The sequence below is a fragment of the Callithrix jacchus genome, chromosome 16 (assembly GCF_049354715.1).
Source record: "Callithrix jacchus isolate 240 chromosome 16, calJac240_pri, whole genome shotgun sequence".
NCBI classification, from domain to species: Eukaryota; Metazoa; Chordata; class Mammalia; order Primates; family Cebidae; genus Callithrix; species Callithrix jacchus.
Genome location: NC_133517.1, coordinates 19,792,019 through 19,818,679, shown reverse-complemented (window position 1 = coordinate 19,818,679; position 26,661 = coordinate 19,792,019). Strand labels below are relative to the sequence as shown.

Here is a 26,661-nt window from a genome sequence, read left to right as displayed (position 1 = left end):
TTTAATTTATGAATTTAATATTGTAAACTATTGAGCCAGATCAGGGACAGACGACTCTGGTTTAAAGATTGTCCACAAAGGAATCAACTTGGTGGTGTCAATCATTTTTTTCAAAATGTTTTGATGAAAAGGTAAGGGAACCAAAGTAAAACATTTGATTATGTGTCAGGGTGTGAGTGAGTGAGCACAGCAGAGCCAATCTTCAAGAGGTGCTTCACGCACTTGCTAAACCGAACAAACCAGAAAGAATGTTAGCTTCCAGTGGTGGAGGGCCGGAGGCAGTCAACAAACACTTATGAGGCCCACTGTGAGCAGCCTTCGGACAAAGGCGACAGGGAAGTCATCAACCGCTGTCCCAGCCCAATCCTTGACTTGGTCCCTTCTCAAGTTTTGCTTCATCTAACACTCTACCGTGCCCTCTTCCCTTCACCTTACCATCCTCCCACCATCAAATTTTTATTCTTTTAGTTTAAAAACATTCTGGAGTATTATGTGAAGGCTACTGATGTTAAATAACTAGTTAAGAGTCAAGAAAATGTCCACTATTGAGCCTTCTTTCTTCTGTTTGTCCATCAGGTTCACGCTTCATTATTTTCCACCCTGTCTTGTGTCCCGGGAGACTCACTGTCTAGATTTACATCCATGGTGGGTTTTGTTTTGTTTTTCGTTTTTCTCTATGGCTTCAGGAACAGTGCAAGAGCGCTGAGGTAGGGAGGACGGTGACTGTGGGGTATTATTTTTTCCTGTACCTCCACGCTGTGCTGAGGGCTGGCCACATTCATTGACAGAAAAACCCAGATTCTCTCAAGTCCTCTTCACAGAGCCTTCCCTACCTATCTCTGGGTCCAGCAGCCACTTCTTCCTGCTGCCCCTTCAAACCTAGGATTGCGCTGTGGATTCTCACTGTCATTATTTCAGAAGTGCTGCCATATTACTTGGTGATTTCTTTGAATGCCACCCTCATCTTTGCAAATAGTTCCTTGTTAAATTATCTGTATATTACTTAACCTGAGTGTGTCTGAAATGACTTCTGGGTTTATGGTTCAAAAACTAGAAAGATAAAGATGCCATTTACCATGATGAGGAAGATCAGAGGTTGGCTTTGGAATAGACAATATTAAGTTTAAGATGTCCATGACACTTGAGTAGATGTGCAACTCCCAGTTTCAACTTCTCTTCTGGTTTCACCCTCTAACTGAGAAGGTAAAACCAGAAAGGAAATCTGTGCTGAAGATAAATTTTAGAGCCATCACACAGAAGCGCTATGCCAGAACTGACTCTCATACAAGAGGAGGCCAACAGCACACCTGGGTGGCAGGCACAGATGGAAGGACAGCTGATAAGGTGCTGAATGTAGTCAATGCCACCTCTTTGCCAGGCAGCAGAAGGGCCACATTGTTTGTCACTGTGCAGAGGAGAGGAGAGATGCCAGGTCCAGTGACGGCTTGCAGTGAGGGGTGGCTGTGAGCTGTGATTCAGCTCTGGTGTCCTCTAACATTACTAGGTCCACTTTCTCAGTTGTGTCTGAGTTTTCCCCTGTTCATCCTGCCCTCCCACCTACCCCTTGTCTCCCAACCTTCCTTTCTGTAAACCCTCATTCCCTGGTCCATTTTTCTAGTTACCCCCTGAAGTCTCATTGTGGTTTATCCCCTTCTACTTTCCTTTGGAATCTTCTTTTTCTTGCTATTACTTAATAGACTTTGATGGACCATTAAACTCAAAGTACAAATCATTAGCCACTGAAAAACTCACTCTCCTTCCCAAAGCCTCCCTGGGGAGAAAATACTTACATTTCATCCTTTTAGTGCAGCAAAGAAAGAGGAAAAAAGCAGGGACCCTATCCCACTAAATGCCCTAGAGGAAAATGGAGGATATGATCTGAACCCTTGAGGTTTTACAATCTGATGAAGCTGGAAGAGAGTGATTGGTGACATAAAAATATAAAGCTCACAATGAAATTGTAGCATGACTAAGTTCATGTATAAAAGTCTACCTGGGAAAGAAAATGATAGACATTGAATCAGTTAAACTACGAAGGTTTTACAGAGCAAGAAAATTCTGGATGACAATGGAAGAACAGGAAAAATGTGAATCATAAGAAAAGATAGTATTGGATAAAATAAGGAGTGTTTGAATGCACAAAGAGTATTTTGAATACCCAAGCAGGTTTTCATTGCATAACTGGTGACGAGGAACAGCAGAACCAAGAAATGAAGAAAGTTTAAAGCTGAGGATTTCTAACTCGGGCCCAGGATTTCTTGGTATGATCAGTAACTCCTGCGAAAATTTATCAGGATTTTCAACTTTCCTGTCATGAACCATAGACATAGATACTTTGACTTATCTGACTTCTCATCTTAGGTTTGCAGGAAATCTTATGTTGATAAAAGAGCAAAGATAAGAAAACATGGCAGGCCCTGGACAAATCTGGTCTAAGACATTCAGTCAGGTTCACAGCTAGTCCAAGAAGAAAGAGTTCATTCTCACCAGAAAAGTACCAAGTCAAGAACAGATGGAGCTTCGAAGAATACATACAGAGGACACACTTATTACAAAAAGATAAAGATTTGACTTGCTGATATTTAGTCAATGGTGCTCAGGACAATAGAGGTAGCCCCTCTAGATTGGGAGGATTCTCCTACTGGCAACTGTATTAAATGTTGTTTTTTTGTTTGTTTGTTTGTTTTCTGTTTTGTTTTGTTTCATTTTTCATGCAGCTATCAATATGACATCACAATACTTTTTAAAAAATAAACTACCATAATCAAATTTTAATTTTGAAATTCTGTCATGTCTTCATAAAACATAAGTATCTGACAAATCAACAAGAAATTAAGTAAGAAAAGTGTAATTGGACCATCTCTCTGGTTGAGTGAATTAATCTGTGTGTGGGTGATGTGCATAAAGACTGCAGCCCAAGAGAGGGATGAGATGTGGCCTTGTGCTGACCTAGGCTCCTACGATAGCAGGAAAGCACCGTCATCATTTTTATATTGGAATCCTGTTTACTTTTTTCCTTGTAAAGCAGACACTCATTATGTGAGAGTATTATGTTTTCTTTAGCTCAGAAATAAAATGTAGCTTGAAGAAAACATTTTCTGTTGCAAATGTGATACAAGTTAATTTCTGATTTCTCTATTGAACTACAGATATTAGCAAAGAAAACACATAAAGGAGAAGTCTCTCATCTGTTGGTCAGAGAAAAATGGGAAAGTAAGTAGAGAGTTTAATAAAAACATAAAGGAGAAATTATAAATAAATTAAATTTAAACTGCACTGCACTGCAAATGCACTGAGCAAAGAGGGTACCGATCCTTCACTATCAAATTCAAATGTCCAAGGGCTACATGGACTAGAGTGCCTTCCCAGTTGTTCTAGCTATAAATGAAGAACATATTCATAATACTACACAAAGAAAAATTAATAATAAAAATTGTCTACGACCTCCATAACATCTAAACAAAGTGTAATTGATTACTTCATTAAAAAGTAAATAAATAAATAAAAAGCTTGCAGGAAGGTGTGCCAAGTCTCAAGAAAATGAGTTGTAATATTCTTGGTTGATTACTGCACTTTCTAATATCTTTCTAGTACCATGTATTTCCTTTGTACCACTTGTATAAAAAGTATTCTTCAAGAATTTTAAGGATCAATTGAAATGATGTCCCATGTCATTGGAAGTGAGAGGACAAATTGAGAAAAAATAACCTAAAAAAAAAAAAACCCTCAAAAAAACAAGCACCTATTCATCAGAGGATTAGTGCAGATTGTCTTCTGTGTGGATTCTGGCAGTTGCCAGCCTGTTTAAGTTGTGGCTTTGGTGAAGAAGTGATGTGAACTAAAGACCACAAACACCTTGAGACACTGCATCTGAGAATCCATGGTCAAATAATTTAAATCAAATCTAGATTAAACATGCAAGTCAATAATTTTGCTTGCAAAATTTGTAAAATCTGTAATGCAATAATGTACTACGATCTTCATGGATTGGTCTTCTCATATGCAATAGTACGTTATGATGTCTAAGAAGGGACAAGGTCACACAGCATTTTCTGATCATATTTAAAGACAGGATTCTTTTCTAAAAATGAACCTGGTACTACTAAATGAAGTCTCATACTATTTTTGTTTCACAAAATACATTATAATTTTTCATAGAAAATACATTGGGAAGTTAATAGTATGAAAGCACTATGATCATCAGCAAAAAAATGCATTAAATACATCTTAGAATAACCATGCAGTCCTGGAGTTTACTCTGCTCTACACTAGTCAAGGATCTGGTTTAAACATAAAAAACAAACGTGAAGAAAACATTTCTTTCTGCCTTATCATTTTTACTGAGCAAGTAGAGAAGTGAGGACCCAGAAATAAAGATGGGGTTAGAGAAATTGTGGTCAGAGGTAATTCTAGCATCAAATCCTAGCCCAGAAAATAGTGTACCTGTTTAAATGACAGATAATCTACTATGGAAGATGCAACTTCTGCCCCAAGGAGCTAATAATAAATTTGGGGAGACCTATAAGAAATTCAGCAAATATATTCAGTGGGATAATTTGGCTAAACACAAGGTTCTGAGAAAGGGATCGAGAGAAGACATACACTTGTTTTGGAACAGGTGGGGATTGAGAATTTGCTCAAGGAAGACTTTTCAAATAAGTAGTGATAGAAAAAGCTGAATAGTAAAGGGTGAGAGTGAAGCAGTCAAAACTATTTTGGGAGGAAGGATACTTTATACAGAAGGATTTAAATACTCATACATGGACGTATGGGCAACTAAAGAAGGGCCCAAACCTACTGAGAACCTGGTACTCCAATAGGTCGAAAATCATTATCAAATTATGCTGAGTAAATGAAAAAGATCTATCTAAGAATTAGGTGATGTATTTCAGTTCTAATGTACCTATTGAGTGACTGAATCTAAGTTCATGAAAATACTTGAAACTAGTTACCTTGTCGCTTTACTGATGGTTAATTTATACAACTAGATGACCTTGGAAGCTGACTTCAGATATAACAATAATGTAAAATAAAGCAATATTAATAGTTAATGCTTAATAATGTTTACCGGGCCCTGTTGTTAGAACTTTGCATAAGCTAATGAAGAGGAAACTGAGACCCACAGAATTTAAGTGACTTTCTCAAAGCCTTACAATAGCAAAGACAGAACTGGGATTCCAAATGAGGCCGTCTGGTTTCAGAGGCTGCACTCTTAATCACGGATAAATTGTCTACCAATACAGAAAATAAATATAATAAAAACTATCAGATTTCTATTATTTTCTTTAAGCCATAGCAAACAACAAGAAAGAGAAACAACATAAGTAATCTATTTATAACATATTTAATTCAAAACATTTTTTTAAATACTGAAGAATTATAAGGCTTCATAGTACTAAATAAACAGGCAAATAAATACCTGAAATATATTCGAATCGCTTAAGAAAATGATACTGTGTGGCAATCCAGGTCTATTATTTTTGGAGATTCAAGCCAAGATGCCAGCTATGTTCCACATAGCAGTTGTAGAATTAGGCCAGATGCAGTGGCTCAGGCCTGTAATCCCAGCACTTTGGTAGATCGAGGTGGGTGGATCAGTTGAGGTCAGGAGTTTGAGACCAGCCTGGCCAACATGATAAAACCTTGTATCTACTAATAATATAAAAATTAGCTGGGAGTGGCTGAGGCAGGAGAACTGCTTGAACCCAGGAGGTGGAGGTCATAGTGAGCCGAAATTACGCCATTGCACTGTAGCCTGGGTGACAAGGGTGAAACTCTGCCTCAAAAAAAAAAATTGTAGAATTAGTCAGAGTTGATAGATACACTGGAACAAAGACAGAAAGATAAGCAAATTTTAAATTAACTCTGTGATACAAAATGTTAAATACAACCTACCTTGCAGCCTTATTGCTATGATGTCTTTGAGGTTTGTACCAAAAGATATCTTAGGAGAATCCAGTTATCATAGATCCTTTTTGTTCCTTAGTAACCAAGTCTGCACGCCTGAGTTTCAAAACACATATGTGTGTTTATCAAGCGTGTTATAGTCAAATTTCATTATTTCTAAGACAAGCAGGTAAATACCTTAATCCAATTATTTCAAGTATTCCTTTAAATTAACTTTATTGTTGATACAAATTAGTATATAATTATATATAATTTATTTATATAAAAATTACATACATATGTACATATGTATATAATTATATATGTATATAATTTTATATATTTTAATGGCTAAATATATAATCAAAACCACCATACAACTATATAATGAATAATGAGCCTTGTATTACCTGGTCATCTGTGAGAAGCATCTATCTGTAAAAAAGAATATTTTAAAATTTCAAAAATAGAAATATTTCTTTCTTTTCAAAGAAAGGGCATTTCTGGGGAGACCATTTAGGTGCAAAGAACCTGAGTGTTAAAGAAACTGCACCTTTCTCACTTGCATAGGACAAATTATTTAGCTCTGCTGTGCCTCCATTTTCTCATCTGTAAAATGGAAACAATAGTACTTAGTGAGTAGGGGTTGGGAAGAAAGAGAGAATCAGAAAGAAGAGCTAGTGGATGCTGGGCTTAATACCTGGGTGATGGGATGATCTGTGCAGCAAACCACCGTGGCACACATTTACCTTTGTGACAAACTTGCACATCCTGCATATGTACCTCTGAACTTAAAATAAAAGTTGAAAAAAATCAAAACAAAACTATAGGGTGGAAAGAAGGGGGACAGAACATAAAACATACATTAAAAGTCTAATAAATATATGTTGCTGTATAAAGGAAGTAAATCCTGACACACACTGCAACATGAATGAAACTTGAGGACACTATGCTAAGTAAAAAAAAAAAAGTACTTACTTTGCAACAATCGAAAGACTAAATATAAACATTAGTGGTAAGAACACATTAATCCTATAACATACTTTCTGGCACGCAAACATTGTTCAGTTAAAATTATTATATTACCACTGATGTTATTAAAAGGATTATTAGAATTTATGACCAAATCTCAAAGTCACCCATAAGATGTGTATTTTGACTTTCAGTGATTTACATCATCATTTGAAGAATATATTTTTTACATGAAAATTAGAGAGATATTTGAAGCCAATCCCATTATCCACTTCTGTTACCCATTTTTTTAGAGGGGCATACTGATTCAATTCACAAAATTAATGTTGAGTTCCACTGATGGTTAAGAAAAGAGATCTACTTAAAAAACAAAATGAGTAAGGATGTTTATGAGAGCCATTTGAGGATTTTCAGTTCACCATTGACAGTAAATATGCAGTAGCTTCTTTGTTGTAGATGAAATAAAATAGTCCCTGTTGAGTAATGGAACTTAGTTTCTGTCTTGAAGGAATAATTACAGAATAATAATGGGTTCACTAAGAAATTTATGAGAACAAAATACGTGTCTTTACCATAATACCAAGATATGATAAAATAAAGAAAGCCAATGGACCCATCTCAAAGTCACTTGAGTGTTAATGTCTCCCAAATGTCAAAACAACACGATTTAGTTAAAAAATAGTCAAATACCTTGGCTGTGTATTAACAAAACACATAAAATATATGCTTAAAAGACCAAAGTGTTTATTTTTAACCAGTTTCTTTGAAGTTCTACAAAGAATTTCAAGTCATTACCTTTCTATGTTCCTAGTGCCAGGGCCAGCTTTGCGTCATGAGAACAGTAGTCAGGTAGGTCCCTGTCCTAACAAGGGCCCCGTGATTGAGGTTTAATGCTTTGTGGTTGCCATCTTAAAATTTCTTAATTTTATCTTTGACATTATTTGTGTTTGCAATGAAGTCTTATTGGACAATGGAGTATGTATCACAGGACTGGAGCCTTGGCTCACACATAATTTGCCTCCTTCCTGCCTCCCTGATGTGCATTCTAGACTGCCCACTCCCCCATCCCTGGCACTCTGGGCACTACCTAACCTCTTCCTTGATGCCCCTGCCAGGTGCCTGTGTGTAGAAAGAGTTGGAGTTAGATGTATGGGCTCCTGTGTCTTAGGGTGGAGCATGGTGGCAGCTATCCCAATTCATGGCTGGGAGCACTGTGGCGCATTCACAGGTGACTACTAAACCTCTCACCCACACCTGAAGCAGGTACCAAGCATACCCTGAAAGAGAAGCTATAATTTATTGGAGTGGATGGTCCATTGTGAGCTGTAGCAGTTGTCCTGTGGGAAGGGGAGATGCCTAAGAAGTGGAGTATCCCATTGCCTGAGGGAGCATGACACTAAATAGCAAATGAAATAAACTAGGACAGTCCAAGAGAGTGAAAGAAAAGGATTGTATGTGTTAGTATCTTGAATGGCATTTCCCCCTGCTGTTTGAATAAGAAGTTCCACGTTTTCATTTTTCACTGTGACCTACACATTGTATAATCAGCCCTGCCTACTGCCGATTATGCTGCGCATGCAGTGGATACTCAGTACGTACGAATTTAGTGGATGAGAAATACTCTCTTCACTAAAGATATTGCCGTTGTCAATCTTGACAATTTTCACTTATCAGCTAATAAAAAAATACCTTATATTTCATGATGAATTAGAATGCATCCTGTTAGTTACAAAGGAGAAGAGAGTGCTAATGACTAGTGTCACATTTTTGGCTCATTAGAAAACCTCAACAGAGTTATTACTCTGGTCCTTGTATAAGTCACAGAAAAAAAGCCAAAATTCAGGATTATGTTATGTCCAAATTCAGCACCCTTTACTCTTGTTTCATTGTAAGAGAATTAAGGAGACCAAGGTATGGAGCTCACAACATCTTTTTTTTTTTTTTTCAAATAATTTCATTTCTATCCTGATTTTAAGATTGATTTTTGCATGAGATTTTCTTTGGAAAAAAAAATTTGAAAATCACTCTAGAAGTGGAAGTCTGGAGACCTCTAATTATGGGAAGAGGAAGTGGACATGATTTAATTCATTTCTCCTTACTAAATCCAAAATCCCTAGACATTATATGTATTTAAAAAATAATGAGTACATTAAAAGGTAGAGACAGGAAGGGACCGCCCAGGGACCGTAAGATTCTAGAAATGACACTATGGCTAGTTCTCTGCATTTTCCTTTTGCCTCATATACTCCAGACTTGATATGAAAGAAATTGTCAACTCAAAATGCTACCCTTATAGACCAAAAATAAAAGAAAACAAAATTAAAAAGCCCTAAGTAAAGCCTGTTTCCTATACCCGAAAACCAGTAAAGGGACAGTCTACCAAAACAGGACCCTATTGAACAATAATCATTCTACTGTAGCCAAACACAACAGAAAAAAACTGTGGTCCTACCCCCAATGATACCACCTAAGTCTAAGTTGTTTTCTGAAAACAAACAAACAAACAAAACTGTGGTCCCACCCCCAACTATACCACCTAATTTTAGGGAAGCCTAAAATCCACACTCATGAGGCTGCAACAAGATGCCCCGGTTGCTACCTGGCTGTTATCAGAAAAAGCCAAGTAAGTAGCCACAACTTTCATCCATCTGGTAATAAGCAGTCCCTGCCTCCATCCCTTACCCAATGCCATACAAAACAAAGTGGGAATCTTGAACTTCCATCTCCACTTTGAAATGATGAAATGCCCATCCTCTTCATTGCTGGGGTGCTGTCAGAGGAAGCTCAGTGAGGGGTCAGGACCTTCAGTATCAGCAAGCAGTAATGAGGGTACCCCACTATGGTGTCTGTGGACGCCATGTGGGGAGCTGAAAACCCCACCCTTGCCCAGCAGCAATAAGCCCCCTATATTTTTTGTTTATTTTCTCAACTGTTGTCCAGATTAGGTAATTTGTATCATTCCATCTTCTGTTCCATTGATTTCTCCTTTTTTCTGCTGATTTGAGAAGTCAACAGAAGCTGAATGGCACTAGTGAGATAGCCCTTCCTTTCCTCTAACAAAGCAAGATCATAGAAGACCAGTTAAAAATATTCTTTAAATAGGATCCAAAGTCTCATATAATACAAAAATGTATAATAAAAATATTTCAATAGAAAATCACTTCCATACTTAGATATAAGAAGATCTCAAACATGTAAAACATGGCAATCAATAGATCTCAACACTGAGATGGTAGACATTAGAATGATTTGACACAGATTTTTTTAAGTAGCCATGATACATATGTTTTGTTTTGTTTTGTTTTCTTATTGTTTTATTGCATTTTAGGTTTTGGGGTACATGTGCAGAGCATGCAATACAGTTGCATAGGTACACACATGGCAGTGTGTTCTGTTTGCTTTCACCCCTTCACCCACATTTGGCGTTTCTCCCCAGGCTATCCCTCCCCACCTCCCCCTCCCACTGGCCCTCCCCTTTTCCCCCCAATAGACCCCAGTGTTTAGTACTCCCCTCTCTGTGTCCATGTGTTCTCATTTTTCATCACCTGCCTATGAGTGAGAATATGCGGTGTTTCATTTTCTGTTCTTGTGTCAGTTTGCTGAGAATGATGTTCTCCAGATTCATCCATGTCCCTACAAACGACATGAACTCATCATTTCTGATTGCTGCATAATATTCCATGGTGTATATGTGCCACATTTTCCCAATCCAGTCTATCATCAATGGGCATTTGGGTTGATTCCAGGTCTTTGCTATTGTAAACAGTGCTGCAATAAACATTCGTGTGCATGTGTCCTTATAGTAGAATGATTTATAGTCCTTTGGGTCCCCATCAAGCTACCATTGACTTTCTTCACAGAACTGGAAAAAACCACCATGAACTTCATATGGAACCAAAAGAGAGCCCGCATAGCCAAATCAATTCTAAGCAAAAAGAACACAGCAGGGGGCATCACACTATTGGATTTCAAACTATACTACAAGGCTACAGTACTCAAAACAGCATGGTACTGGTACCAAAACAGAGATATAGACCAATGGAACAGAACAGAGGCACCGGAGGAAACACAACATATCTGCAACTATACAATCTTTGATAAACCTGACAAAAACAAGCAATGGGGAAAGGATTCCCTATTTAACAAATGGTGTTGGGAAAACTGGCTAGCCATGTGCAGAAAGCAGAAACTGGACCCCTTCCTGACACCTTACACTAAAATTAACTCCAGATGGATTAAAGACTTAAACATAAGACCTGGCATGAAAAAAACCCTAGAAGGAAATCTAGGCAAAACCATCCAGGGCATAGGAGTAGGCAAGGACTTCATGATACATATGTTTTAAACAGCAATTATAAACATGCTTGAAACACATTTAAAAAAAAAAAAAAAACAGGAAGCCTCAGCAGGGTTATAGAAAGCCTCAGCAAAGGCATAGAAAATATAAAGCAGAACCAAATGGAAATTTGAGAACTGAAAAATACAATAACTGACATAAAATGCTCAATAGATGTGCCGAGAGCAGAATGTGGGAGACAGAGACAGAAAAGAATTGATGAAATCAATGAAACAGAAGATAGAATGGTATAAATTACCTAATCTGGACAACAGTTGAAAAAATAAACAAAAGAATAAATAAACAAATAACTAGAGCCTCAGAAACATGTAGCATATAACAAAATATATAACATTCCTATCATCAGAGTCCCATAGGAGTGAAGAAGAGCAAGACTGAAAAAGTAATTGAAAGAATAGTAATTGCAAAATCCTAAATTTGACAATAGATATATAGCTACAGATTCAAAAAGCTGAATGAACACTAAACATGATAAAATCTTAAGTATTTATTCCAAGACATGGTATATTTACATTTCTGAAAACTAAAAGCAAGGAAAAATTTGAAAGCAGCTGGAGAAGAAATACTTTATATAGAAAAATAGAAAACAATTTGAATGACACAGAGGATTGAGACCAGAATAATACGGCAAAGTATATTTCAAGAAAAAACAGAACTGTCAAGCTAGAGTTATATACCCAGTAAAAATATCCTTCAGCAATAAATGAAAAATTGACACATTCTCAGATGAAGGAAAACTAAGAGAATTTATTATCTGCAGATCTACCTTCAAAGAATGTCTAAAAGAAGTTCTATGAACATAAGGAAAATGATTTTTTAACTAAAGTAACTTTAGAATATCTGAGGAAAGAACATGATAAACAAAAATATCAGTAAACTGAATGACTTTTTTTTAATGAGGTTTCTAAATAATGCTTGAAAGTTGAAGCAAAAATTATTACTTTGTCTACTGTGTTTCTAAGGATACATAAGGATACATATAGAAAATATTTAAGACAATAATATTGTATACAAATCAAGGTAAAGAGACCTAAAGGGAGTTCAGGTTTCTATATTCTACTCAAATCTCTGTAATGATAACAACAATAAACCTGTGCATTTAGTGGTTGCTATATAAAAAGAGACACTCAAAAACATTATCAGTACAGCAAAATGAAATTTTAATAAATGTACAAGCAACCACAGGAATAAATAAAAGACAAAATCATAAAATAAATAGAAGAAAAAAATCAACAGAAAAAGAAAATAGTTGACTTAAATCTGAACTTAATCATATTAAATTTGAATGACCTAAATAAACCAATTAAAAGACAGAGATTAGAAGAATGGCTAAGAAAACATTACCAAATATATGCTATTTATCATAATCTCACCTCAAATTTGATTACATAGGCAGGTCAAATGGAAAAAATATCATGCAAATTTTCATCCAAAAAAAGGAAGGGTGGCTTTATTACTATCAGATGAAGCAGAGCTCCGAAAAAGAAAATTATCAGAGACACAAAGAGGTACAAGATAGTAATAAAATGGCCAATTTACCAAGAAGACATAGCACTTCTAAACATGTATACACCAACAACAGGGTAGCAAAATATGCAAAGAAAAAGTTGATAGGATAGAAAGGGGAAATAGACAAATCCACAAATATGTACAAAGATTTTAACACCTCTCAACAATTGAGAGGACAGCTAGATAGGAAATCAGCAAGGATATAGAAGAACTCATCAGCACCACCAACCTCTAGGATCTAATCAATATTTATAGTACACTCCACCCAACAGAAGCAGAATGCACATTCTTTTCAAGTTTTCTTGGAACTTACATAAAAATAAATATTAAAAGCTCTGAGAAAAATTGAAAAGGAGAATTTCCTCAAACTGATAAAGCATATCTACAAAAAAACTTACAGACAACTTTACATGTAATGGGGAGAAACAATGTTTTCTCAAAAATAGGGGGAAAGCAAGGTTGTTTGCTCTTACCATTCTTATTCCACATAGTGTTGAAAATTTTAGCCAGTGCAATAAGGTAAGAAAAGCAAAGAAAATGCATACAGATAAGAAGGGAAGAAATAAAGCTGGTCTTATTTTCAGATGACATAATTGTCTTTATAAAAAATCCTCAGGAATTTTTAAAAAATTCATTGAACTCAGAAGTAAAGCTCAGCAAGGTGGCAGGAACCAAGAAAAGCAAAACTTAATTTTATTTTTAAATACTAGCAATGACACAATTAAAATTTAAAAATATAGTACAAGTTAAAACTGCTCTAAGTAAATGCAATTATTTAGGCATAAATCTGGCAAAGCACATATGGGACTTATATGTAGAACACCTGGACAAGGTGATTAAATAAATCAAATAAGACTTAAATGGACAGACATGCTGTATTTATGGCTTGGAAAACTTAGCATATAAAGATGACAATTTGCCCTTAAATTAACATACAGTCTTAACACTAGTATTATCAAAATCCCAGAATGATTTTTTGTAGATATGATGGGCAAAGAAACTAAATAGCTAAAGAATTTTATGAAGAAGGACGAAGAGAAAAGAATAAGTCTCTTTGATTTCTTTACAGTCTCTTTGATTTCTTTATCTTTAATAAAGATAGTGTGGTTTAGCAAAAGGAATGACACATAGATGAATGAAAAAGAGATAAACCAAAAATACACCAACCAAATTTGCCCACCTGAGTTTTGACAATGGAACTAAAGTTCGCCATTTTGACAAGGTGCAAGTTCTCCATTTGACAAAGGCTCAAAAGCAATTTAATGCAGGAAGGATATCCTTTTCAGCAAATGGTGCTAAAGCAATTGTCTATTCATCAAAACAAGAGAGAGAAAAAAAGAGAAAAAGAAATTAGAAGAAAAAGAACCTCAACCAAAGTCTCTCAGTTTACGTGAAAATGTCACTCAAAAATAACTCAATTTAAGTGTCCGTCAACAGATGAATGGATAAAGAAAACTTGATGCATATATATATATATATATATATATGTTATGAAAACTTTATATATATATATATAATGGAGTACTATTCAGCCATTATAAAGAATGAGATTTCATCATTTGAAAAACATGAATGAAACTGGATATCCAGGAGTGAAATAAGCCAGGAGCAGAAGGAAAACATTGCATATTCTCACTTATTTGTGGGATCTAAAAATCAAAACAATTGAACTCATGGAAATAGAGAGTGGAAGGATGACTACAAGGGCTAGGAAGTGTAGTTGGGAGTTGTGGGAGCAGTGAAAGGAACGTAGGGATGGTTAATGGGTACAAAAAAATAGCACAAATGAATAAGGTCTAGTATTTGATAGCACAACAGGGTAACTCTAGTCAGTAATTTATATATTAAAAATAACTAAAAGTATAATTCTTTGTAATACAAAGGATAAATGCTTCAGGGGAAGGATACCCCATATGCCATGATGTGATTATTATGTATTGCATACATATACAAAATATCTCATGTACCCTGTAAATATATATACCTACTATGTATCCAAAATAACTAAAAATTAAAAATAAAAAACTCAATATGCATCACAAAGTTACATGTAGGATATACAACTGTACAACTTTTAGGAAAAAAATGAAAAAGTGTTGGGATCTAGGGCTGGGCAAAAAAATTCTCAGATTTGACACAAAGGGCACACAATACATAAAAGGAAAAAAATCATAAGGTAGACTTTATCAAAATTCAAACTTTTACTATGCAAAATACCCTGTTAAAAGGATGAAGAGATAAGCTACATGGTGGAAGAAAACATCTGTGAACCATATATCTAACAAAGAATAGTACCTAGAATATATAAAGAATTCTCAATTTCTTCAATAAAAAAGCAAACAATCCAATTAAAACATGGATGAAAGATATAAAAAGGCATTTCAGTGAAGAAAGTATACAGATACAAAATATATAATTAGTAGATATTACTAGAAATTATGGAGATGCAAATTAAAACTGCAAATAGATACCATTATACTATCAGAATGGCTAAAATTAAAAAATAGCCACAGCACCAAATGATGGTCAAGATGCAGAGGAACTGGATTACTCCTATTTTACTTGTGGCTACTGGTGGGAATATAAAACAATGGAGTCACTTCAGAAAACAGTTTCACTGTTTCTTATAAAATTAAACATGCACCTAACATACGACCCAGCAATTACACTTTTATACCCAAGAAATGAAGACTTGTGTGCACACAAACAGCTGTACACAAATGTTTATTGTGTAGAACTTATTCATAATAGCCCCAAACTGGAAACAACCCAGTTGTCCTTCAGTGGGCAAATAGTAAACAAACTATGCTACATCTACACCAAGGAATACCATTTAGCTATAGAAGGGACTGAACTATTGATGTAGGCATCTGTTTAGAAGAATCTCCACAGTGTGCTTAATGAAAAAGAAATACAATTCCCAAAGATAAAATAGCTTATGATTCAAGTTATCTCACATTCATGAAAGATAAAGTGGCAGAAACAAAGGAGACGTTTCCAAGGCCTAAGGAGGGGTAAGAGGGAAGGGACTGTGGCTGTAAAAGTGCAACAAGAGGGATCCCTGTAGTGAGGAAATGTTCTGTATCTTGATTGTGTCAGTGTCAGTCTTCTGGGTATTATATGCTATAATTTTGCAAAATGTAGTCATTGGGGGAAATGGGATAATGCTTTATGTTGGAAGTCTCTGTATAATTTCTTATAACTGCATGTGAATCTACAATTCTCTACATGAATTGTTTAATTAAAAAACTCTTAAAAATCATAAATTTACCAACATTTAAGAAGGACTCATAGCAACTACATAAAATAGATTATGCTTTTTAAATAATTTGGTTCATGAATATCTCAAGAACTTTGCAAAGGTAAAAGCTTGCCACCTATACTTTTTATAGGTCCTTTCTGTTTTGAAGGGCATCTAGCAGACTAAAGTGAAAAATGGAGTAACATAATTAGAAAAGCTTTAACAGAAAATCGTAGTGATCGTTAGTATTTTCCAACAAAACAATGGAACTGGAAAGCTTTGTTTCAGTTGAAATCATTACAAAATTGCCATATATAGGAATGTACCAAAATTGGAGTGATAGGAAACCTGAAGAGGACTTCATTGAGTTGTGTGCTATAGTCGTGAAAGTGTTAATACACATTTCTAAAAATCCCAGTCCACATCCTTATGTACTTCCCAGGAACCTTTGCGTTCTAGCTTTTTAATATATGCCTTGGGTGTTTATTAATAGGCACTTTGGAAAATCATTTAGGCCACTGGCTTCCTTCCTCTTAGTGTGGGGAAATAGTAATTTACTAAATAGCAACTCATTAATGTGAAAGAGTTAATGGAAAAGACCGTGTTATGCATTTTGATAATCTACTTCAGTAAATATAACTACATAATGATGATTATTTAGAAATATAAGTAGTAATAGTAAATCTAAATAAAGGCATTATTTATAAAGTTAGGGCCAGTCATATTTTCCCCAGTATTGGTAGGATACAAGTGATTTTTTTCTTTTTTTTTAATGCTAGAGTGTTGGTAATTTAGAATAAAGAAGAAAAATAAATCATTTCTGGGGAAGTCCAAAGACAGAAGCTTGTAATAAGGATGATTATGGCAAGTTCTTGATCCTTGAAACTGTTGTCTGTGTTATCAAGTGATCTACTTTCCCCCTCCTTTTACTTCATTTACAAGGCAAAGCCTTTCAGCCAGTTTGATGGTGGCGAGAGTCCCCTGCTCTTCCTGCAGTCATTTCCAATTGAGGAAGAATATGAAAATGATGCACAGGTGAGGGAGGCATACTATGAGACCGCTTCTTACCTTTCGTTTCCTGGAGCCAATCTGAATGAAGACCAGAGAGACGAGAAAGGGAAGAGAAGCTGCCAAAAACAGACAATAGTAGAAAGAAGTGAGCAGATAAAAGGAACGAGCACCAAGAACATTCTGGGATGAAAATGAGGGAGATTGGAGATTTGTCATTGTCACTGTTGTCATTTTCTGGTGTATTTTAAATCACAGAGCTTTTATAGTGGGAGTATATGTGCTGTTTTATAATAGCGTAAAGAAAATTTTTATTGGATTTTTTTAGTCCATTTATTCCTTAGCAATTAAAAAATTCACAGGCAAAAGTCAAACATGCAAACAAACCCCAAACTCTCTACATGTACAATGGTGAATACTAATTATTTTTCAAGTTTTTTCAGTTGTTATGCTTATATGATTGCTGTGTATTTGCATTTATCATTTTATTAAATACATATTCACTAATTGACATGATATATGATCGTTTTATTTAGGTTTCTTTGCTCCTTGTTTGTACTTTGGGCCTGAAGTTTTAGAGGATGATCTAACAAAAGTGTATTTCAATCTGGAAGAAGTGATCATTGGTCAATAAGTATGACTGACGATTGATAATTAACCAAGGATTAGCCAGGGGATGATTTGTCCTAGAGGATAAAGTTTTAGCCCCTATCATTGTCACTCTATCTCATGTGGGGCTTAGAATCTCATCAAATTTTTCTTTGATGCTTCTGGGCTACCCTTATGCATTTGCTCAGAGTGTGTCTGTCCCAGCCCAGTGATGTCTAACCAGCAGCATTACTGGGTCACTGCACATACTTTTGTGATTAATTCATTTGAAAATAGACTGTCCTTGAATTATGCTAATTTGTGTCATCCATTTCCTGAAGAAATCTTGGTTGACATATCTAGTCAATAATTGGGTGTGAGACCAGCCTCTAAAAAGGGACTCTAGTTGGATACTTTGCAAATACTGGATTTCCAGTGTCTGTGCTCCACTGGTCCCTTGGATTAAAGAAAAACTGGTAGAGATACTTTTCAAGGAAAGGAAAAGGGAAATATTTGCTTCCCTGAAGAATCCTTGGGGAAGGCAGATAGATCTGGCAGGCATTGGCAACATTCTGCATAATGCTCTCTGCCTCAGTCTCTAGGAGGGCCTAGCATGTAGTCCATGCCAGTGTATTCTGTATTCTCAGATCCACTTTTCTTCCTTTTACACCTTGCTTTCTGCATATGAAGGCTGCATCTTGTGGACTGCATCAGCTGACTCTGAATAGGCTAATAGTTACATTCAGCCAATGGAGAGGGGCGGCTTGGCAAGAGAAAGAGGAAAAAGGAATTAGGAACATATTCCTCTGGTTTCCTACATAAAGGGTAACCTCAGGCTGACTACGTCCCTTCATGGAAGGCCACTTCTCTCTGGATTCCTCTTGTATGTAACTATTCTGTATTTCAGTAATTTATTCCATCTGTCATCTCTCAAGAGTAGGTGTGAGACTCAAGAGTAGGGGCAATAAAAGCCCACCTGCTGTTAGCCCTCAGTTTCTCAATCATACCTTGTGAATTCCCTATACCCTGCACATACCTCTGTGATTAATTCAGAGGAAAATAAATTCTCCTTGAATTATGCTAATGTGTGAGTGTCATCTGTTTCCTGTTGAAATCCTCATTGATATATCTAGTCAATAATTAATAGTTAATATTAATTGAATGTTTACTATTCTAAAAGATGCATGGGTACTGACTCATTAAAACATCCCAATAGGAAATATCAAGAGATACTATTATTATCCCTGTTTCACAGCTTAGGAGAGATTAAGCCATATCCCTGGGGTACACAACAAAAAGTGTTGAGATGTGATTTGTACCAGAGCATTCTTCTGTCTCCAGAGTCTGGGCTCTACACAAATGCCCATTCAATGAATGAATGTAGACAGAAATGCCTGGGAATTTCAGTTTTACTGTTCTTTCAAAAGTACTGGGTATGATAATTTATATTTTTAGCTACTTAAATCTATAAAAGTTGCCTCATTTTAATTTGCATTTTGTTGATTAAAGATGAATATTTATTTCCGTATGTTTTCCCTAGTTATTTGTCCTCAAAAGGGATTGTGCTTGTGGTATTTGACTGTTTATCTATTGAGATTTTTTTAATGGTTTTTCTATTTAATGAGCTCTTCATATAATAAAATTTTTCTAATTTTATGCATATTAATTTTTGTATTTTTAGAATGACAAAAATGTATATTTTAATAATCTTATTCATTTAGAGAAAGGTTGTTTTAAGTATATAGTCACTGAAGTATGTTTATTAAACACATAGAAAGAAAAAAATAATAAAACTCTTTTAGAATCATGCCAATCGGAGATAGCCATTGTCCCCAGCTTGAGCTATTTTCATATAGTCTTTGTTTGATGTCCGTGAATGACGTTTTACAGTATGAACTGCTTTGAGACTTTTGAATTTAAAGTACTGTGAATATCTTTTCATTTCTTTACAGTTTTGTGTATGTTATCTGATTTTATTTTTCTTTATAAAATTTGTAGTTAAAATAAAGTGCATGTTCATTGGAAAATATTCAACTAATAAAGAAATGCCCCCCATTGTGACAGCCCACACTATACCTGGGAAATGCTCCTAAAGGCTTGTTGTATGAACACTGGATCTCTTTCTTTGTACATACAAACATATCTACATGTATGTATGCTATAGGCATATTGTTGGCTTAACCAGCCCTCTATTTTTTGATATTTATGCTGTTTCCATTGTTTTACTCTGATATTGAAGCCCAAGGCTCTTGGTAGCTCGTACTTAAGGCCAGTATATTTGAGGGAAAAAAATGAACAAAATGCTCAAATTACAACTTTTTTGTGGGCTATTAAATTAGGAATATGTTTTCTCCTAGGAGTGCTAAAAGAGAAAATAATGAAACAATGAGCCACATCTTTCACAACATACTAATAATAAACTAAGCAAACTAATGAATAACAACAGTGAAGTCCTAATAAAAAGTCTCCCATCAAAGAAAAGCTCAGGACCTGATAGTTTCACTGCTGAGTTCTTCAAAATATTTTAAGGATAACTAATATTATTTCTAATAATAAACTTAGAAATTTGCTTCATAGGAAAATTTTCTTTTATAAGTTATATCTCATTATATGAGTGATGTTTATAATAGAAAGTTTGAATATTAAATATAAGAAATCTGAAGGAAACAGAAATTCTCCATAATTCTTATTACCCAGAGATAGTCACAGGTCTCATTTTAGTGTAAATTCATTTGTAATTTTCTCTCCCTGTGAAAAAAATTACACTTATTACTATGGAATATTCACGGTCAGGAAAAAACAGTTGTAGTGATCAGGTGTTGTGCTCAATGAGCTTGTGTCTTTCTGCCTCCTACTGCATGGCAATGTTTCTCAGAAGGCCCTGATCCCTTCCCAGTCACTGCTTGCTCTCGTTGCTTCCTATTGATTGTGATTACCAATTTCCTTCCATTAAATAACAAGGTGGTTTCCATTACTCAATCCCAAGATATTTAAATGGCCCACTGTGAAGTGTCGGTTTCAATATTGTTTTTCCAAATTACTTTGTAGCTCTCAACATCATTTATTGCATAGTCCTTACCTTTGTCCTTTCTCACTCCTAACGTTCTCACTCCTAGACTCTTTCTAGGCCATAGTCTTCCTTTAATCAATCTGAATAATTTTCACTTTTGGAATTTATTTTTTAGGAAAACCTTCATTTGTTCAAAAAATATTTATTGAGCAGCTGCTCTGTGTCAGTCACGACAGTGATTAAAATGGACAAGGATATAAAGACAAAGAGTACAGTGGGATATGCTATTTTTAGAGTGGTCAGAGATTTCTCTCACAAAGTGAGAGTTGAGCCAAAAACTGAATGAAAGAGGGAGGGAGCTATGTGACTATTTCAGGGAAGATCATTTCAATGAGAAGAAAAAACAAATACAAATCCTGAGATTTGAATAAGACTTATGCCTCTAAAGTGCAGAGACCAATACAGCTAAAGCTCAGCGATGGGGCAGAGGAAGCAGGAGAGGAGGCAGGGATGGGAGCTGGGTCCCTAGAAAACCTTTGACTTTTATTCTGAGGGAGATGAGAAAATATGAAAGGGTTTTGAGCAAGAGAATGAAAATCACTGGCATTTCTTCTGTTATCTTGAAAATACATGCCAAGGGTGGGGGGCAGGGCACAGTGGAAACCGGGACGATAATTAGGAGGTCTTTGCAATAATCCAGGTGAGAGCTTTACAATGTGTGTCAAACATGGGGACTGCTAACTCTTGGGCCGGGATGAGAATTAGCTGTGAACCTCTAAGGGACTAGCATCATAGCTGATTAGTCATTCTTTTCCTTGTGTCCTCAGGTATGTGCTTGGCACTATATTCAAGAAATGCTCACTGCATAATGTCTGTTACTGGAAGTTGGAGAATAATATGGCCAACGTCCCAACCTGCTTGACTTTCAGGCCACAGGTCTCAACTCTCTGCTGGTATCTGTCTAAATGTGGACCCTTCTCCTGAAGAAAATGCCCCACAGAGTTGTCTTATTTTCTGTTCTCCTGGACTTTTCATAAACACTGCTTCTGATATGCCTTTCCTATGGACAGCATTCTACCCTTTTAAAACCAGGATAATACAGCACCAGGTACCATCCACTTGTCTATTCAGCAGATTATTGCTGAGCACTTCATATGTACTGGACATTCTTTCAGGCTCTTGTATCAGTAAGTAAAATAGACAACAATGCCTCCTCCAATGGAGATCACATTCTAGTAGGTGAGAGGCAAAAGTAAAATATACAAAATAAGTAAATGGTATAGCATGCTAGAAGTAGAGAAGTAAATTATCGCCCCTGATTTTTGTTTAGTCCTTAAAACCAGTCTTGTATGTTTCTTCTCACTGTTTTTTTTTTTGCAACTTATATTGCTAAGGGTATGCTTATAGTAACTTTCTAGCACAATCAGAAACTTTACTAATTTTGGGAATTATAATAGCATATATTTATATAGTATTTTATAGTTTACAAATTGCATTCATTCTTAAAAAAGATACTCATTAGACCTCATATTATTGCTGTGGGTTAGATATAATTTTCACATTTTAAAAATAGAGATACTAAAAGAAATTCATAAGATTTTATACAGAAATGTAAGTGACAGATGCAGAAATATAGTCTGACTTCCTGAGAAAAAAATATTCTCGAAAATTATATCTTATGGTGATTTTTAATATATATATTTTTAGCTTTGGGTCATCATCCCACAGATGCAATCAGCATACACATGGTGTCAGCAAATTGTGTCGTTAAGTACATATTAACATGAATTAAAATCAAGGAAAGCAATGCTCACAAGGAGTGTATGATTTGTCACCAACTATAAATATAGGATCAGAAATCTCAGGGTTCACTAGGTCCAATTTATAAACTAAGAATTACTATTTTGTTGTGCATGTGCATATAATTTTTCATAATAAGGCTTTCTATTTATTGATTGATTCTGTGTGTGTGTGTGTGTGTGTTTTTAAGAGACAGGTCTCAAGATGTTGCTCAGACTGGCTTCAAACTCCTGGGCTCAAGCCATCTTTCCACTTCAGCCTCATGAGTAGCTAGGATCACACATGTGTGTGCTACCATACCTGGCTGTGATTATTTTAGTAGCATAATAATGAGAAAAAAATTTGAAACAAGGCAAGAGGGAAGAATATTGCATAGATGAGGGATGGGAAGAAAAAAGGCCCCATTTTCATAATTTTCAAGCAATTGTAAGAGTAGAACTTGAAAGGGTCTGGCTTACTTCAGGTTACCTACACAGTTTCAACTTAGACATCCCTAGAAAGTCAGATGGCTTTCTCCTAGGGTAGAAGGCATCACTCTAGGCTATTAAATCAATCACTGTCAGGAAATCCAGTGTTAATCTAAAGCCTACTTTCCCTCTGCAACATTCTCCATATTTTAAGTCTGGTTCTCGGTAAGTCATTTTTATTTCTAATACAAAACCATGTGTCCTAAGCATGCTCAATATGATGGTGTAAGTGGGCCCTTACTTTTAAACGAACATGCTAGGGGATGGTTTTTCACTGGTTTGAACAGCAAAGACTAAATCTCTAACCTCTCACTTCCATTTTTCACAGAAGGATTAAATAACGCTTTTGGGAAAGAATGCTAAATTATCCCAGTCTTCTCACACAGTGGGTGGCACAGGGCCCGTTCCAGTAGAACATCAAGAAGTGACAGTCACAGTGTAACCAACCAAGAGAAAGCAAAGATGGGGGCTCCTACTGACACCACTATGGTCTCCTGCACATTCCATGTCAGTTTTAACGCCAGTAACTCTCTTTCTTCACATTGCCATACTATCCTAATGGGTCATTTATTGGAGTAATTACCCATCTCCTCCTACTGTGATACTATAGGGAAATGCTTAGCTTTCCAACAGTTACATTTTCTATGCCATATCATATCATAATACAAGTTAATACTCCTTTTGGCTACTGATTTTATTTAAAAAGCAAAATCACTACTTTACAAAGCATTATAGGGAATCATTTAAAAAAAATCTAAACATTCTGTACCAATGCCATAGCAAACAGTGTAAAATAGCCCGATTCTCTGATTCATATGTGGCTGTTAGCTCTGCTGATTATCCACAAAAATGTACATATCTGATGTTTTCTATTGAATTGTGTTGCATAGTTTCACACAACAGCAGAGGGAGACGACTTGGAAATCACAGAAAAGTATAAAACTTTAGAACAACAGCTTAAAGTGTTTAATGTACTATAAACAGCTTCTACTGTTTAAATGTCTGTGAGCAGTGCAATGACAAAGAACAGCAAGGAATAGAAAACTGTGTAGTTTATAATTAGAGCTATTAGGAGTGCTAAAGTGAATATAGAAAGCAGCAACTAAAAGCTAGCTGCTCACCAAACCTTATACAAAGCCTGTACTGGAGGGTGCATCTACACTAGCCCTTTCAAAGGAACCACATTAAAGCACATTTATATCTGCTTGGTGTCAGCATGTAGGCAACAAAATTGCATCATACTCAAAGAATGCTTTCTATTATGTGCAATAACATCTGTATTATACGTCACAATGATGGCCATTATTGTGGTGTCACTGCCACAGCTTTCAACATTAGCACAAGGCGGAAAATGGACTCTTTCTGTATACCTTAAGCTAAAAAATGCTCCATGAAAACTAGGATGTTCATCAGTGAATTCATGTCACTCTCAAATAAATTTTATTTGTCAATAATGCGTAAACATGCCCAATGTATGTCTAAGATTTATTCCTTTTACTTTCGTATTTAAAAGATGTCAAATAACTTCATTTATTCCAAATGAGTTTTTTCATGTTTATAGTGAGCAACTTGGTGTTGTTAATTATACTGTTCCTTGGAGTCTAAGGAGAGCCATGTGTGAAAAGGAGAGAGACGCTTTGCCAGAAACATGTCACATTCTTCATAGTGTCCATAATTCATAGTGTCCGTAATCAAACAAAACAAAACAAACAAACAGAAACCACTGCTCTACAAAAATTGGTGCAGTCTTTGTTTATACCCCAGTTATCTCAACTGCCTTGAAATTACTTCTTCATTCTACTGTATTATAGCATAGAGGGTCTGCAAATGGCAGTGGCAAAATTCATCAATAGGGACGAGTTCAAGGGAAGTATGGTGATAATTTGTTTTGATATTAAAATCCTTAATTGAATACAGCTGAGTTTCCTAAGTAAGACCTTTGTATTTGAAAAGGGCAGGCTTGAAAGTCTATGAATCTTGGCTCCCATCTTATTCCATTACGAACAAGCTGGATGGCTTTGTACGTTGACTCAATATCTCTGAATCTTGGGTTCCTCTTCCATATCCTACTGAAGATTATGCTACTAAACTCAAGGTTTTTATTATATTAAGTAGTAGAATGTGCACACACATATACACACATTAGTATTTGGGTCAATAGATTATATTCATCTCCTCAGCCATGTGTCTTAAGGAATAGTGTTTGTTATTGTCTTTATATTTACCTAAGTCACAACATCAGAAAATTTTCTCTCTCTTCTCAGGAAAATACATAAAGTTCTATTAAGAGAGCTTGAGTAAGTGGACTTCTCTAAGCAGATTTTAGGACTACAGAGTGCAGAGACAGGATGGTAAAGAAGAGTATGTATTTTGTTACTGGGTTTACTTTTCTGCCTTGATTTTTCTTCGACTAGTTGGGTTCTTCCATGGTGTGAAGGAACCTGTAGTCCTGTTATTGCAGCTTATTGTAAAGTTATCCACAGTCTCTTTAACTATTCTGGAACTGATGGCTAAGAGCAGAACTTGGATCTTATCATTCTGTAGGCTTCAGAAGCAGCTCAATGTCACCTTGACCTTGTACCTTTTAACTATCAGGCCTTTGGCTTGGTAATACTACTGTTCCCCTAGCTTCTACTTCCTCTACTGCGTAGCTTCTACTTCCTCTCTTGTAGGTAAATTTCCTTAGGTGTTACTTGTAAATAGCCAGTTCCATTGGGTACTTATCTACAAGAGAGGAGGTAGAAGCTAGGACAGTGAAGGTTGGGGAAGATTAGTGTTATAAATTATTATCAAAGCCAGGACACTTTTGAAAGTGAAAAAAAGTGCTAATAATAATTACATTAATACTAGACACATAAACCAGAACTATCCCAAACAAACAGACATGTGGACACTCTGCATAGACACCATGGGCTCTGATGTGTTAACTACACCATTGCTTCAGTACTTTTCATGAGCCACTAGAGGAATGAAAATGGGTGTAAGACAAGATTTGAATCCTTAGAAAAAAATAATGAATATGAAAGAAATAAAACTTGTAAACTGAAATGTGTTATACAGTCTAATGTGTAGACATGGGCAGTTTGGAAGCAGAGAATCTAGTTTTATAAGAGAAGGCAAGAAGAGAGAAGCAGTTCAGCCAGATCTTGAATTGAGATGAATTGGCAGAGGGATGATTTATACAGATGAGAAAACTTCAACAAAGGTGAAGAGAAATTGTCTTAGTCTTTGCTCAGCTTCTTTGGTGACAATTCTAAATCTTTATCCCTTTTCTCATAGGTATTGTTCCCAATCACTGCTGCCATCCCAATATAAGCATTTGTTGGTAATTTAGGAAGAGAAAAAGTGGGGTGTAAGGAGGGAAATGCCATTCTTATCCTCTCCTTACCTACGTAGATATAATCTGTATCCAGTCTCATTTCCTTTTCAGTTTCATAGAAAATGTCTGTCTCTTAGTTCATAACTCATCTCTGGACTTTTACATCCATTTTCTTCTCATATCTTTCCACATTTATCATATTATTTATTTCACTTCTCCACACTATATTTATCTTTTCTCTCTTTACTTGATCTTTCTGGGTCCTTCTCTGCTGTCTACAAGCATGCCTAAGTATCTCCCCTCTTACATACACACACACACACACACACACACACACACACACACACACACACACACACGTACATACATAGCATCCCTCCACTACCCATGCATTTTATCTGATTAATGTCCTATTTATTTTCATAATTACGCTCCTTAAAGAATATTCAGTAGATCTTCATATTTGTTTCCACAAATTACCTCCATGCAACCTGACCCCATTGC

The 26,661-nt window shown here is 35.7% G+C and overlaps 1 protein-coding gene across 1 annotated transcript in view; it reads left to right on the top strand.

The window, feature by feature from the left end:
• LOC144579679 (uncharacterized) overlaps window positions 1–24,575 on the top strand; it is a 498,570-nt gene extending 473,995 nt beyond the window's left edge. Inside the window, exon 9 of the mRNA XM_078352469.1 lies at window positions 21,399–24,575. The gene's annotated coding sequence lies outside the window, so the exon portion shown is untranslated. The remainder of the gene's footprint in view (window positions 1–21,398) is intronic.
• Window positions 24,576–26,661: the final 2,086 nt, after the last annotated feature.